Source organism: Lontra canadensis, unplaced genomic scaffold (genome assembly GCF_010015895.1).
Source record: "Lontra canadensis isolate GAN:19392208 unplaced genomic scaffold, GSC_riverotter_1.0 scaffold93, whole genome shotgun sequence".
Taxonomy (NCBI): domain Eukaryota; kingdom Metazoa; phylum Chordata; class Mammalia; order Carnivora; family Mustelidae; genus Lontra; species Lontra canadensis.
Genome location: NW_022631087.1, coordinates 797,212 through 814,441, shown reverse-complemented (window position 1 = coordinate 814,441; position 17,230 = coordinate 797,212). Strand labels below are relative to the sequence as shown.

General features: G+C 39.3%; 1 pseudogene; it reads right to left on the bottom strand.

The window, feature by feature from the left end:
- Positions 1-12,174: 12,174 nt before the first annotated feature.
- LOC116854651 lies at positions 12,175-13,441 on the bottom strand (annotated as a pseudogene).
- Positions 13,442-17,230: the final 3,789 nt, after the last annotated feature.

The following is a 17,230-nucleotide window of genomic DNA, read 5'->3' as shown; positions in this document are numbered from 1 at the left end:
AACACCAGAGTACTACTTTCTCTCCCTATATGCACACGGCCAAGGAAAGGCCATATGAATACATGGTAAGAAGACAGCCTTCTGCCACGCAAGGGGAGACCTCTCAGCAGTTATCAACCCTGCTAGAAACTTGATCTTGGAATTTCCATCCTCCAGACCCGTGAGAAAATTAATTTTTCTTGTTTAAGCCACCCACTTTGTGGTACTTTGTCATAGCAACCTGAGCAGACTAAGGCACCAAGAATAAAGAGACACATTTCATAATGATAAGAAGATAAATTCATCATGATGATATAACAATAATAATTGTGAATGAATCTCATAACCACACTTTAAAGCACAAGAAGGAAAATCTAATAGAAATAAAAGTAGAAATAGACAATCCTAATATGATTGTTCCAGATTTTGACACTCTTTTTTTTTTAAGTTTTTTTATTTCTTTATGTAATAGAGAGAGAGATCGCAAGTAGGCAGAGAGGCAGGCAGAGAGACAGGGGGAAGCAGGCTCCCCGCTGAGCAGAGAGCCCAATGGGGGGCTCTATCCCAGTCCCTGAGATCATGACCTGAGCAGAAGGCAGAGGCTTTACCCACTGAGCCAAGAGGCGCCCTTGACACTCCTTTCTCAGTAATTGGTAGAATAAGTATACCTAAAGAAGCCTTGGGCAAAACCAAGAACCAACTTAACTGACATGCAAAACACCTGACCTTACAACAGCAGAATATATATTGTTTCAACAGCAACAGAAAAATCAATAAGATTGATCATATATATGCAAGACCATAAAACAAGTCACAAAAAACTTCACAGGATGAAGTCATCCCATATTTTTTCTCTGTTGTCAACAAAACTAAAAACCTTATCTAGGTTATCAAAAGTAAACTAAAAATCAATAAAAGAAAGATATCTGAAAAATCTCCAAATATTTGGAAATTTAAAAATTCAGTTCTAAATAACCCATGAGTCAAATAAAAAATATAAAATAAATTATAAAATATCTCGAGTTGAATTAAAATAAACACAGAAAACATCAAAATGTAGGCAATGTAGGTAGTGCAGTACAAGGAAGGAAATTTATAGCATTAAGTGCTTATATTTGAAAAGATATAAGGTCTCATTTATCTAAGATTCCACATTAACTAGAAAAAAAAGGAGCAAATTAAACTAAAAGCAAGCAGAAGAAAGAAAATAATAATGGAAATCAATAAAATAAAAAAATAAACACAATTTAAAAAGTCAATAAAACCAAGCTGATTATTTGCAAAAATCAGTAACATTGATGTCTCTATCCAAACTAATCAGAAAATAGCTGGAGAACACACAGATTATTAATCTCAGAAATGAAAGAGGAGCATTACCACAGATTCTATAGACATCAAATGGAAAAGGGAAATATTCTAAGCAATTATGCCAATAAATTTTCTAATTTAGATGAAATGGACAGATTCAATGAAAAACACAAACTACTACCATGTCTAGGTCACACAGAAATTTCACAAAATTGACATATCTGTGTGTCAGTTCCTATTTTTGACAAACGTACCATGGTATGTACAATAGTAACAAAGGATGGAAACTAGATAAAAGACCTATGAGAACGCTCTGTGGTATCTTTGAGAATTTCCCATAAAATTAAAACTATTGCAAGATAAAGAATTTATTTTAAAAGTAATTCAAGAAAATTATTCTAAAATGTGTGGAAATTTGAACATACATATCAAAAGACTGTATCATTTACCTAGAAATCTCAGCCCAGACTAGTTACTTCCAAAACATCCTCTAGTAAAATTCTTGGACTTTAAATAGAAGAAACACTGTCCAGAGTATTTTGGCAAAAAGACCAAGTAAGTCATGAAGAACGAAAATAAGATGGGCATTTGACATTCCTACAGAAAAATTTTTGCCAGAGTGCAAGTAAATAGCATATATAAGATAATCAAAGGAAGTAAATTAAAGCTAGGACTTAGCTTCACCGGTTTTCTTTCCTTTTTTTTAACTCATTTTTTAAAGTTAAATTAATTAACATGCAGTGTATCATTAGTTTCAGAAGTAGAGTTCAGGGATTCATCAATTGCATATAACACCCAGTGCTCATTTCATCACATTCCCTCCTCAATACCCATCACCCAGTTACTCCATCCCCTCATTTACCTCCCCTCCAACAACCCTCAGTTTATTTCTATAGTTATGAGTCTCTTATGGTTTATCTCCCTCTCTGATTTCATCTTATTTTTCCCCTCCGTTCCCCTATGATCTTCTGTTTTGTTTCTTAAATTCCATATATGAGTGAAACCTTAAAATAATCTTCTTTCTCTGATTGACTTATTTCACCCCACATAATACCCTCCAGTTCCGACCATGTCGATGTGAATGGTAAGATTTCATCCTTTTTGATGGCTGAGTGATATTCATGTGTGTGTGTGTGTGTGTGTGTGTTACACATATATATACATACACACACACATACACATATATATAAAGGATCTCTACACAGAAAACTATAGAACACTCATGAAAGAAATTGAGGAAGACACAAATAAATGGAAAAACATTCCATGCTCATGGATTAGAAGAACAAATATTGTTAAAATGCTATGCTACTCAGAGCAATCTACACATTCAATGCAATCTCTATAAAATACCATCTATTTTTCATAGAGCTGGAAAAATAATCCTAAAATTTGTATGGAACCGGAAAAGACCTCAACTGGCCAGAAGAATGTTGAAAAAGAAAACCAGAGCTGGTGGCACCACAATTCTAGACTTCAAGCTCTATTACAAAGCTGTAATCATCAAGACAGTATGGTACTGGCACGAAAACAGACACATAGATCAGTAGAATGGAATAGAGAACCCATAAATGGACTGTCAACTTTTGGTCAACTAATCTTTGACAAAGTAGGAAAGAATATCCAATGGAAAAAATATAGTCTTTTCAACAAATGGTGCTGGGAAAATTGGACAGCCACATGCAGAAGAATGAAACTGGACCCTTTTCTTATACTACACACAATGGTAAACTCAAGACGGATGAAAGACCAAAATGTGAGATAGGAATCCATCAAAATTCTAGAGGAGAACACAGGCAGCAACCTCTGTGACCTCCGCCACAGCAACTTCTTGCTAGACATGTCTCCAAAAACAAGGGAAAACAAAAGCAAAAATGAACTATCAGGACTTCACCAAGATAAAAAGCTTTGCACAACAAAGGAAATAGTTGACAAAACCAAAAGATAACCGACAGAATGGGAGAAAATATTTGCAAATGTCTTATCAGATAAAGGGCTAATATCTGAGATCTACAAAGAATGTATCAAATTCAACACCCAAAAAACAAATAATCCAGTCAAGAGATGGACAGAAGACATTACTTATTTTTCAGGTATAAAAGTTTTCAAGATGTAGACAGTTATGAACATGTTAAGGACACAGGAAATATTGCTCCCAGCCTTCTTGAGGTACCTACCAGAGAAGAAGGTTCAGAAAATGATTGGACAAATTCAATTTCAGTTTTGGAGGTAAGCATTTTACAGTGGAATTCAGGATAGAATGATGAGAATAAGGTTTACAGAATAGTATGTGGGTTTTTTTTATAGTTTTGATAATATGGATGTAATATAAATATCAAAAATGGGGAGAAAGCAGAGATGATAAATGCAGAGAAAATCTTACTTTTTGAAACCTGGAATAAAATATAATACTTTATTTTTTTTAGCTGTTTTTTAATTTTTAAGTAATCTCCAACTTAACTTGGGGCTTGAACCCACAACCCAGAGATTAAGAGTCATATACTCCACTGCCTGAGCCAGCCAAAGTATAATACTTTAAATTTGGTATTAGGGATAAAGTAGGAAAGAGAAAGAGGAGGTGACCAGCTAATTATAACAGTGTTCATAGTAGAAAGACAATATCAAAATAAGAGGGGACTGAATCCTAATGATACAAATTAAACCTAAGTGACATAGAAATTTCACAAAATTGACATATCAGCATCTGTGAAGAAAATTTCAATGCATTCAAAAAATGCAAATGATATAAATGGCCTTCTGTGATCACATTTGATTCAATATAACTAGAAAATAATGACATTTTAAAAAAGTCTCTTCCACCTAAAACTATAAAAACATGCTTGTATCAAGAGGAAGCCCTCAAAGCTAAGGATTTTAAAAGTCAGGAAAGTAGACAAACTGTAGCTTACCTAAACCAGAAGAGGGGAGGGGCGAAAGGTTTATAGGTATAAATATATAAAATAAATGATAATGCAATAATGACTATAAAAGCAGAGAAAATATAGAAAAATGTGTTAAGACTACTTTGTACAACTCTATGAAAACAAATTTGAAAGCCTATAGGAAACCGTTTGAAATGGATAATGTTCCAGAAATATGTGGAAACATATACCAGTAAGAGAAACAACCTATGAATTTGACTACATCAAAATTCAGAAAGAAGTTTTACCTAAGAAAAGTCACCATAAGCAATGTAAAAAGGCAAATAAACTTTAAAACAAGGTTTCCAACTTATACTATTGGGTCCATGGTCAAAGGAGAAAGACTGATACAAAGTGAAGGTCAAGCAAAGCTTTATTTCACACCAAGCATCGAGAATCAAACTGACCAGCCAGGGACATCTCTTGCAAAGAGGCGACCCCCCTCTGCCTTACAGACTAGCTTTTAAGGGCAAAGGCCATGTGATTGGGCCTGGCCATGCACAGTTGGCCAATGAGATTGTAACACAGAGAAAGCTGCACAGTCCTGCTAGGTCACACATAAGTGCCCGATTGAATTACAATTTACCCTATAGTAGATATTTGAACTAGCCTATCCCCTTAGTCAGAATGGGTGCCCAAAAGGTACCCAAAGGGCGGGGCCTATACTTCTTGGTATCTAGGAGACAGTATGCTGCCCCCACTGATTGAATACCTCCACCTGACCGGACCCATCCTTGTATTTGGGCTTTGTTACCTGGGACTAGTTTCTGGGATTTGTTTTAAGTAAGTCCCCTGGAGAAAGGAGGTGGGGACAGTTTAAATTTTACTGTATAAACGACAAAGTCATTATTTAACCGGATGGCATCACTCTGGCTACATAGGCCCTTACAATACTACTGGAAACTTTCAACACCCATAACATAAAGAGCTTCTAAAAACTTAGTAGAAAACAACTAAATAACGTCATGAAAAAACAGTTTAGAGAAATGAACCGATAATTCACAGAAGTAGAAATAAAAATGGTGCTTAAACATATAAAGATGTTGTAGCTCGTTCATATTTAAAAAATGCGTGCAAAAGAAAATGACACTCATTTTCAACTATTTCTCATATACCAAATTGGTACTATTAAAAAATTACAACCTACCTGTTGGGAAAGTTGTGGGGAACCAGGCACTGTCATGTGTTAATGTTGGGAATGCAAAATGGAAATATTGTTATGGAAAGGAATTGCCATTATCAAATAAAATTACCTATACATTTACTTTTATAAAAAAAAAGATGAATTATTTATATTAGAGAGAGAGAATGCATGAATGGGCAAGGGGGGGTGTAGGGCAGACGGAAAGAGAGAGGGGAAGCAGAATCCCCATTGAGTGGGGAGCCTGATTAGGAGCTTGATCTCCGGAGCCTCAGATCATGACCCGAACCAAAACCAAGAGTCGGATGTTTAACCAACTGAGCCACCCAGGAACCCCTGTGCATTTACCCTTTTACTCAGAAATTTCTAACAATATTCAGAGGTGGGGGCGGGTGCAAGATACACTTTTTTTTAAGGGGCATGTTTTATTTTATTTTTTTATAGTTTTTTTTTATTTGAGAGAGAATGTGCAAGCAAGAGCACACAAACAGGGAGAACAGCAGAGGGAGAGGGAGAAGCAGACTTCCCACTGAGCAGGGAGCCTGATGTAGGACTCAATCTCAGGAACCTGAAACCATGACCTGAGCCTAAGGGGGCCGCTTAACCAGCTGAACCCCCCGGGCACCCCTGTGGATACGCTATTTGTAATGGTGAGAAAGTGAAATAGCCAAGATGTCCGTCAGTGGGGATCTGATTGAATGAACACACAGCAGAGTATCATGCAGTGTGAAAGGCAATGAGGGAGATCTGTATGTCCTCATATGGAGTGACCTTCTGGATATATCGTTAAGTTAATACAGCAGTTTGCAAAACAGCTTTATTGTATACTGCCTTTTGTGTGATAAAGAGAGGAGAATACCTATGTATGTGTATCCACACATACATTCACACATACATACACATATACATACACACATACATGTGCGTACACACATGTTTGTGCACATATGCTTCTACTTTCAACAAGAGACAATGGAGGATAAGTCAAAATTGAATAAAATAGTTACCTGGAAAGGAAAGGAAGGAAAAGAAAAGGACATTAAACTTCACAGAATATATTGGGTTTTCTAGTTTGACTTCGGAGTCATGTAAATACCTTGTCTACTTGAAAACAAAAATAAAAACAAAAGGAAAGAAAATCCCCTCCAAAACAAACTGCAATAACTCAATTCAACTATGTTTGTCAAGTTTATATAACAACACGGAAAAGAACCGATTGAGGTCACTTTAAAACACAATATTTGGATGGTACATCCTTAGTAAGATATAGCTTAAGGGCAATGACAATGACTACATACCCACATAGAAATTTTTAAATGTATCCAATCCTCTTAATTTTTAGTAGCACTGTTAGTACGATCATTCTGAAACTGCTATAAGTATATTCTTGGATAAAACAAATAAGGACTTATATTAATATCATTTGCAGGGGCGCCTGGGTGGCTCAGTGGATTAAGCCTCTGCCCTCAACTCAGGTCATGGTATCAGGGTCCTGGGATTCACCACATTGGGCTCTCTGCTCATGGGTGAGCTTACTTCATCCCCTCTCTCTGCCTGCCTCTCTGCCTACTTGTGATCTCTCTCTCTCTGTCAAATAAATAAATAAAATCTTTAAAAAAATATATCATTTGCAGCTCAGATTTTTTGTTCCAAGAAAAGAAATAAAGTCCTCCGGTAGTTTTAAATTTGAATTGGTAATATCTGTATAATTCATGATTTCTTTTCCTCTTTCTGAAAAACCACTTATCCCTGAGCTTGGTTCACTGGAAGGTCTGGAAATAATAACAAGGCCCCATAACAAGCATCCCTGAGCTGGATCCAGCCTGCTAAATACTTTTCCTCACTAAAAGCAACAGAGCATCTTCTACAAATGCTTGATGTCAAGTCTGGGTCAGGGAGTATAAACTTGGGATGTCCGTGGGGCCAGAAAGCAAGGAGGCTCTCAAAGACAATTGGGGTCACAGCAAAAGGAATCTGGAACTAACTCAGAGATTCCCACTAGGCAAAGCTGGTGAAATCTGGCTCTGCCCCTCATTCTGACATCTCTCAAAGTATGACCAACCAGATTTTGTGTGCCCCTAATTTGATGCATTAGGGAGTGCACACTGGCGCCTAATAATATTTCGTGAAAAGAAAGAATGAAAAAAAAACAAGGAAAAAAAAAAAGGAAAGTTAGAAAGAAAAGAAAAAGAAAGAAAACTTTCCTAAATCAAGCCCCGAGTTCTAAATACTATTTTACAGCAACTGTGAGGAATAGAAGGATAAGGGAAACCACTCAAGAGAGCAATCAGCCAAATCCAGAAGGTGGGAAATCCAACAGGATAAATATCTGTTTTATACAACAGGAAAATGACACGAAAAGAAGGTGAACTGTTTTCAATTTTAAGACACTTAGAAGGCATATAAATACAAGAGACTCTGGTTGACTTTCATATATGTTATGGTTGTCATGATGAGCAGGCTCTAATCCTGATGGAACTGGGAACAGCACCCTATTGCTGATTGGGTGTTACAATGTAACTCCCCCAAGAAGTTGGAACTAAGATTGTGAACCAAAAGTTAAAATGTAAATAAAGCGAACCAACTTGGGTCATGGGCCCTCTTTTGGACTAGCTGAAACAAAGGGTTTGGGATTATCCTGATTGCTTTAGGCCAGTCAGGGCCAGTCTTCTAGCTGGGGGTGGGGGTGGGGGGGTGGGGGATGGAGGGGTGAAAATCATCCAGATGACAGAGCTTCTGTGGTAGGGAGAGGCAGCCAAGAAAATGAGGGGGACACCCACACTGTCTACTACATCAATAATACTTGGGATATATTATTTTGAAGTTTTTCTAAAGGTAATTTTTATTTCAGGCTTACTTTTTATCTTCAGCAGGCTAATCAAACTGATGATTGCTGCTAGTAACTTACCAAATTGCTATTACCTGGTTCCCAGGCCCTTAGGTAATTAAATTATCTACTTAATTTAATTACCCAGTTTGGTAAATCAAAACTATTTTATCTCTAGAGGCATACACATTTAGTGCTGAAAATTATGGTGTAATTATATTGCAAATAATTTATTTTGGTTAGGCTCTTAGTTAATCTATTTTAATCCTATGGCTACAATTAAATGTGTCAAAGAAATGCTTTATTTTCTAGCAGCGTAACATTTTTACTCAGGGGTTGGGGGTAAGGGGAGAGCAGAATTTTATTTCTAGCAGACTGGTATCCCAAAGAGTAGCCACCTTAAACCGGAGTTAACTTGATTCTCTGCCTCATCTGTTGGAATTTTTAAATTATTTTTTTAGGGGTTGAATTTTGAATGTAGTACAAGGCATCATTTCTCCTTCAAAATTCCATCCATAAATGGCATGGCAAAAATAAGACCTGTGCTAAATTCTGCTAAATATCAATAAATCAGGAGTAACATCATAGTATTTTAATAAGGGGTGAAAATGTGCATACAGGTGGGGGTGGGGAGACATTTCATTTTACATAATTCATTAGTTTCTGGTGAAAAGTATTTTTACATTTTAACCAGGTTTTTAAGAAATTTAATTTAATTTAATTCTTTTTCAGTGTTCCAGAATGCATTGTTTACGTACCACACACAGTGCCCTCCTTAATACCTACCACCAGTCCCACCCCACCCTCCACCCCCTCCAAAACCTTCAGTTTGTTTCTCAGAGTCCACAGTCCCTCATGGTTTGTCTCCCCCTCCAATTTTAACCAGTTCTAAGTTATTTTATAACTAAACTCTTTTAATTTATTAAATCTTTTAATTCTAAAACATTAATTCATTTTAATTCTTTTAATTAATTCGTTAATTCTTTCACTCATGTTTCTAGGATCTTGGTAACATGGATCTTGCTCTAGCAAAACAGGTCTAGCACTAGGCTGCTGGCATCTCCCCCAAAGTGTTTATAATGAGGTCAATAGCTAAGCATTCTAATGATACTATTTCATACGATAATAGGCACACAATCTCGTAGATACAATCAAAAGAGGGACTATGTGCAAGCAAGAGTTAAATCATGGGAGAGAACTTGAAGGAAACTTTTTTTTTTAACATTCGTAAATTCTGTATAGTTTGCACTGTTCCCCTTTTCTCATCCTATACTACCTTTTTTATCTATCTCATGTTAAGAACGTTTCGCAAGTTTACACATTCTGATTACAAATTGTTACAGGGTTCCAAAGTGTTATTCGGAACAGAGAAGTCTCTATTAATTTAGAATGAATACTTTCAAGTTCACAAAAGCCATCTTCTTTTGAATCTTCTAAACTGACCACCTATGCACCGGCTATAAATCCTTTATTTCCTTTGCAAAGAATATACAGAAGAGAGGTGACTACAGAAAATCAAAGCAAAACCAGCATATTTTTGTAGGGCTTTCCCCTCTGCATTGATGGGGCGCTGCCAACGTGGCTTCCTATGTCCCCCATCTCCATCTTTTGTCACTTTTTATTTTGATAGAATTTCAGATTTATGGACAAGTGGCAACAGTAGTACAGCTCCTATATGCCTTTTACCCAGATTCAAAAATGGATACATTTTGCTCCATTTTCTCTTTGGCTTTATCTTAGTCTTTTCCCTTTCCCCACACTTTATTCCCTTTCACACCCACTTTATTCTTTTTTAATAATTTGAGAGCAAATTGCAGCCTTTGTGTCTGTTTATCCTTCAATACTTGAGTATATACATCCTAAGTACAAAAATATTTTTTGACCTAACTGGAGAGCAAAGAACAAAATCAGAAAACTTGATATGACAATAGTACTATTATGTCATCTACTGTTTGTATTCAAATTTTAACTATCTCAGTACTGTCCTTTATAATTTTTCCTTCCAGTCCAGGACCTCAAATAGGATCGTGTTCTGCATTCAGTCCTCTCCAATCAATGTGTGACAATTTCTCTGTCATCTTTTGTCTTTCATGACTTTGACACCTTTGAAGAAGGTAGACCAGAGAGATTTTGTAGAATGGCCCTCAGTTTGGGTCTACCTTCTGTTTCCCCATGATTCAGATTTAGACAATACATTTTCATTAGACTTAGATAATATATTTTTGGCAAATATACCACAGAAGTGATATTAGGTCCTGCTCAGTGACATCTGGAGGCATGTGATGTGGATTTGTCTCACTACTGGTAATGTTAACTTTGATCACTTGGTGAAGGCAGTACCTGTCAAACCTCCTCACCGTAAAATTACTAGTTACGTCTTTTCAGTTAACTAGGATTTAGGGGGAGATGTGTAAACATACTGTCTCATTAAACTTACACTCCTTGATTTTCTCATTCTTTCATTTGTATCTTATGATGAGTTGGTATTGTACTTTGAGAAAGAGCTTTCTCTTCTCCCATTTACTTATTTATGTCAGTTTTGACTCACAGATTTTTATGCTGTTTAATGGGCTCTAATCCATTACTGTATCACTTATTTTGATACTAAAATGGTCCCCAGTGGGAGCCTTTTCAGTCTGCAAACCTCTCCTTTTTGTATGTTACCATCATTCTTTGAATACTTCTGTAATTTCTGGTTCAGCCATTTCAGGCTCCTTTTGTACTTTTTCTGCCCCAGTCTGAGAATTAACCTTTTCTCCAAGGAACATTGGTTCCTGTTAATGTTCAGAATGATATTTAGAGAGTAAGATCCAGACGTTAGGTGTGCTTATTGCTACAGATGTGCTCTAACTTTTGGGCTCTACCATTGTAGAGGGCAAGGAAACATACATGTGTACATTCAGATCCTCATATGTGAATATTTATTTCTCTCTTTGTATTTTAAAACATCAAGAGTGAGAAACTTGCAGTAGTATGCTGGAATCATGTTGAACCAGCTTACAAGGGCTGATTACTAAATAATCATAATTTTGTGAGCGGATGTTAGCTTGAAATCAGCCATCAGAGTATTATACCATAGCAATCAGCAGATGCTACAGATCAAGTTTTTTCACCCCACCCCACCCCAAGGCAGTTTAGCAGTACACCACTGGAAATCTGCCTTCCATTATCCTCCATTTTTTATTCAGAATACTTAGGTTATATGGCAAAAGGGAATTAAGTCTGTTAATTGGCTGACTTTAAAATAGGGACATTATCCTGTATTACCTGGGTGGGCCTAAGGTACTCACGAGGGTCCTTAGAGTGGCAGAGGGAGGCAGAAGAAGAGAGTCAGAGAGACATGAGGATGGAAGGAGGATCAGAGATGCCACGCTGCCATCTTCGGAGACAGAGGAAGGGGGCCACAAGCCAAGGGGTGTGGTTGGGTTCTAGAAGCTGGTAAAGCATTCTCCCATAAAGCCCCCAGAAGGAACATAGCTCTCAGACACCTTAATCTTGGTTCAACTCATATTGGACTTCTGACCTACAGAACTGTAAGATAACCAAAGTTCTGTTTACCTCACTGTGTTTGTGCTAATTTGTTACAGCAGCAATGGAAAACGAATGCTCATAGTGTGTATGTTTCTCCTGTCAGGGAGTTTTCTTTCAGTGTAATGTTAGTGAGATTCACCCCCTTTGTTGAGTCCATAATCTGTTTCATTCTATAGCAGAGTAGTGGTCTATCATATGAAATCCCAAAATTAGTTTTGCCATCCTCATATTGAGGAATTTCTGCTTATTTCCCGTTATTAGAATACTATGACAAAGCTGCTATGAACAGGTTTGTTGTTGTTGTTGTTGTTTGCCTCAAAATGTGGCATTTATTCAAAGAAAAAGAAAAGGAAATTAAAAAAAGACAAGATGCCCATCCCTTGGCTCCCTTCTCTCCCCCCTCCTGATCCTCTTCGGGACCCTGAGGACTGGACCCTGGCTTCGGCTAGGTAGTAGGACAGCCCCACTCAGATGAGGTCAGCGACACCGAAGGGCACCTTCCCCACAGAGGTGTTGAGGAAGGTCTCAGTGTTTCAAAGAGTCCTCTTGTCTTCTTCTGTCACCCTGTTAAAAGCCACACCCTTACAGCCAAATCATCCACCAGGACCAATTACCAGTTCTACAGGTATAGCTTTCCCTGTTGGTGGGAAGGCCCTCGCTGCTGACTACAGATACCTGCTGCACATCAGCACCCCAGGCCAGCAGGTCAGAGGTAACCAATGCTCCGCTAGAGCCAGAGTGAAACTGAAATGAAATTACATTTCATTCCTCATGCTCCACATCGCCATGCATGGCAGACATAGTGATGTCTCAGCTGTGCATCTTCTCAGTGAGCCAACCAACCTTCCAGTGTTGACTATGACTGCCTGCGTGATGGTCAGGGTGCCACACAAGCCACAGGGTGTGTCCAGCTTCCACTCCTCTCACATGGATGCAGAATGGGTGGACACCCTCCAGGGTCAAGTCCTCCTTCTCGACCAGAATCTGAATGGGGTCCCTCATGACCTTCTTGGTTACCTCGAACACATTGGAAGGCATTGCAGCTGACAGCGAACCCCCTTGGGTATTGTTGTGGAGCTTTTCAAATACATCCCTGAATCCATAGCTTAACATTTCATCAGCTTCATCCAGTACAAACATTTTGATGTATTTGAGAGACAGGTTTTTCCAGTTAAGCATATCAGACACGTGACCTGGGGTCCCCACGATGATATAGGGGACTTCCACCTCCAGCTTCTGGACCTCAGCGTGCGCGTTGGTCCCACCAATGCAGGTGTGTCAGGGGACACCCTTGTAATGTCCTAATGTCACGAATACCCTTTGCATCTGCTGAGTCTACTGTCTAGTGGGTGTCAGGACTAAGTCTCACATAGTCTTGAGATCTAATTCAATCTGCTGCATAATCCATATGGCAAACGTGACTGTTCTCCCAGTCCTAGACTGGGCTTGAGCAATCACATAATAACCCTTGATAAGGAAGACTGGCTTGTTTCTGGATGGCAGCTCAAAAACATTTGTGTAGATGCCACAAAGAAGGGACTTAGAAAGGTTCATGTCACCAAGGCTGTCAATAACCTCATTCTAGTTACTCTCGATGATACCATTGGGCTCCATCCCACCAGGGCCATTGTCTCTGGATTGGAAATCCTGACTCTCAGATATGATCCTTAGAAACGAGGCTATGAGCAGTGTTCTATACTCTTGTTTTGAGGCGGAGGATATACAAGCATCCATTCAAGAGAATGGTTACAAATACTGAGTTTTGCATGGTTCTTAAGCCAGTATCAGCAAGGCCACACCTTCATCCCCAGAAGAGTAATCAATGTGCAGATGTCCCCGAAAAAGAGCTCAGCCACCAGCGTCCCAGTATTGTGCAAAGCCTGTCTGTCAGCAAAAACCCAACAAGGTCAAGTTAAAGAAGCTAGAACAATGCTATATGTAACTAAAATTTTAAAATACATTAATAATTCTGTTGCTAGTGGAACCAGAACAGATCATCAAAAAGCCAGTAGCAGCACCACTAAAAGTAAAGGAGGGTAAATCAAAATGTATCCATTCATTCATTTCAAGAAGAAAATAATCAAAATTCCATTCAGGGCTGACAACATTGTGCCAGCCTAGTTGTAAAGACTCTGCTGACAACCTAGTAGGGACATGGACAGATAAGAAAACAGTATCTGTCTATAACTTATGTTTTAAGTTCTATGATCATGCTTTTCACTGGGGGTCATGGAAGCAGAGAGACCCTTAAGCCCTGGGTGTGGACCCAGGAAGGTGTACGGGAGACTGGAGTGTCCTTGTTAATGAGAACAGGTAGTTCAAAGTCCACAGGCAGGAACTTGTGGGCACAGTTGAGGAACAACAAGAACCTGATGAATTGTCAAGGACAGCAGGACCTCTGCTCCATTAAGGGTATGTTCTAAAGAAACCAGGGATAGGGAACCCTTGAAACATTACCCTGTTTGTGGAGAGAAACTCCCAATAGGGACCAACGAACAAGGTAGTCTAAAAGAAATAAAAACATCATACTGAACTTCTTTAAATTCCTCAAAATCCCCTCCCCACCTTTTTTGTAAAAGTGCTTAGGACTAACCTCTACCTGACTACTCCTTTTCCTGTCCCTGCTCCTAAAATTTTCATTGGCATGGCTAGTGATCCTTTAGATTGGAGCTTAAAATCACTTCCTCCTACAAGTCTTTCCCAACCCCTGCCTGTCTCCCTGACCCCCAAACTTTGGAAGATGCTTTTTTTTTTTAAGATTTTATTTATTTATTTGGCAGAGAGAGAGCACAAGTAGGCAGAGGCAGGTGGGGGTGGGGGAAGCAGGCCCCCCCTCTGGCAGAGAGCCCGATGTGGGGCTCAATCCCAGGACCCTGAGACAAGGACCTGAGCCAAAGGCAGAGGCTTAACCCACTGAGCCACCCAGGTGCCTCCTGGAAGATGCTTCTGCTTTGTACAGCTACGGCATCCTCAGACTTTCCCATTGTAGCTCTAGATTTTGTTGTCCTTGTATATATAGTCGTCTGCCTTCCCAAAGAGACAATGCAGTGGTAACCTCTGGAGTATTATCACCATTCACAGCAGTGGAATCTGAAGAACCGTATAGAGCAATATCTCAATTCCTCGACGATAAAATAGGCATAACAACAGGATGTACCTTAGAGAGTTGTTGTGAGCACTGAATTTGTTCCCACAGACCAGGCGCTGAGAAGAGTAGACCCTCCCAGAGGTTCTCATACCAGCTCTTGACTTTTCTTATCATCCACCATTTTGGCAAATGGCAACTCCAGTCTTCCAACTGCTTGAGCCAAAACCTTTGGAGACATCCTTAACCGCCTTTCTCTTTCTTTTTTTTCTCTTACCCATCTTTCAATCCATTAGCAAATCTTGCCTGTGAGCTCTCCTGTCAAATGATCCAGAGTGCAGCACCTTCTTACCACTTCCTCTTTGACTACCCTGGTCTGTGCTGCCATTTCTCTCACCTGGATTTTTTTTTTTAAGATTTCGTTTATTTATTTGTTTGTGTGTGAGAGAGAGCACGAGCAGGGGGAACGGCAGGCAGAGGGAGAAGCAGGCTCCCCACTGAGCAAGGAGCCCAATGTAGGACTCAAACTCAGGACCCTGGGGTCAAGACCTGAGCCAAAAGCAGATGCTTAATTGACTGAGCCACCCAGCGCCCCCACCTTGACTGGATTATTGGAACAGCATCCTTACTGGTCATCCTGCTTCCACCCTTGCCTCCTCACTCAGCTCTCCATAGTCATCCCTTCGAAACTGTCAGAGTGGGCCATTTCTCTGCCCAGCCCCTTTCAGTGGTTCCTGTCTCTCTCACAGTGAAAGCCAAAGGTCTTACCCACAATGGCCTACAGGCCTCATAACCTGCCTCTAGCTACTTCTCATTCCAGCCACACAGGACTCCTTGCTGTATCTTGAACACCTCACACACACTTCTGCCTCAGGACCTTTGTGCTTGCTGTACCTTCTCGGGATAGCATAGTTGCTCTCTCACTCCTTTATGCTCAAACCAGCAGGACCTCTATGCATTGCCCTGTATAAAACTGTCTCCCCTCCTCTCTATACCCTGAACTCTCCAACTCTTTCTCCTGTTTTATTTGTAGTCATTGTAGTTATTGCCATGTGAGATATATACATCTTTCTACATATATATACCTGCATACGGATACCTGTATTCATATACACATACATGTCTGTTTGTCTTTCCCCACCTGAATGTAAACTCTGTAGGGCAGACATCTGTTTATTTTGTTCACTGCTATATTCCCAGAGCATGAAACAGCATGGTGTTTAGTAAGTGCTCATAAATATTTGTGAATAAATGAATGACTGTTGTTATTTGGGACACGGTAGTAGGTTCACCATAACTATTTACTGCATGAATGAACAAATGAACATTCCAGAGTTTCCCAGGAAGGGCATTGATAATGGGTGGGGGTGCTTAGGTGAAAGAAACAGGGAAGTGTACCCACAAACATTTGCTGCATCGGCTACATGTTCTTGGAATCATGGTTTCTTTTTAAATTTAATTTTATCTTATTTTAATCATTGTTTAAAATAGGTGTTTTATATGGTTTGTGTGACCACTTTTAAGCAGTTTGCACTTTTTTTTTTAAAGATTTTATTTATTTATTTGACAGACAGATCACAAGTAGGCAGAGAGGCAGGCAGAGAGAGAGAGAGGAGGAAGCAGGCTCCCCGCTGAGCAGAAAGCCGACGTGGGGCTCCATCCCAGGACCCTGAGATCATGACCTGAGCCAAAAGCAGAGGTTCCAACCCACTGAGCCACCCAGGTGCCCCAGCAGTTTGCACTTTTAAGTTTCTAAACCTCAGTGATCATCAGAATTACCCACAGAGATTCTTATTCAATTGGTCTTTTTTAATTGAGAATTCCAGTACATTTTTTTAAAAGATTTTATTCATTTATTTGACAGAGATCAAAAGTAGGCAGAGAGGCAGGCAGAGAGAGAGAGGAGGAAGCAGGCTCCCTGCTGAGCAGAGAGCCCCACGCGGAGCTCACTCGATCCCAGAACCCTGGGATCATGACCTGAGCCGAAGGCAGAGGCTTTAACCCACTGAGCCACCCAGGCACCCCGAGAATTCAAGTAAATTTGACCAAAGATTTAACCCTTAGTGTCCTTATATGAAAAATGCGATTATAATACCATCCACATAGGGTGTAAAGGATAAAATAAAAATATTGTCTGTGGAGTGTCTCACACATAGTATTAGGTACCCTTCGCTTCTGTTCATTTTTTCTAAAGTTTAGAGGTTCAGTTCTTACAAGCAAATCATATTCCTTGCTCTCTAAACATTTAGGTTTGATTTCATCTTCCATCCAGATCTCTACTTTGTGTTCCAGATTTATTTTGTAAATATATACTCAGCATCTTCACTTGGATGTCTCATAGAGACAGCGAACTCAACATATTTAAAGCAACTCAAACTTGTCCCCTTGAGACCTCCCCCTCCAGACTCCCCATCCCAGGGAATGGGATGAACTCACCC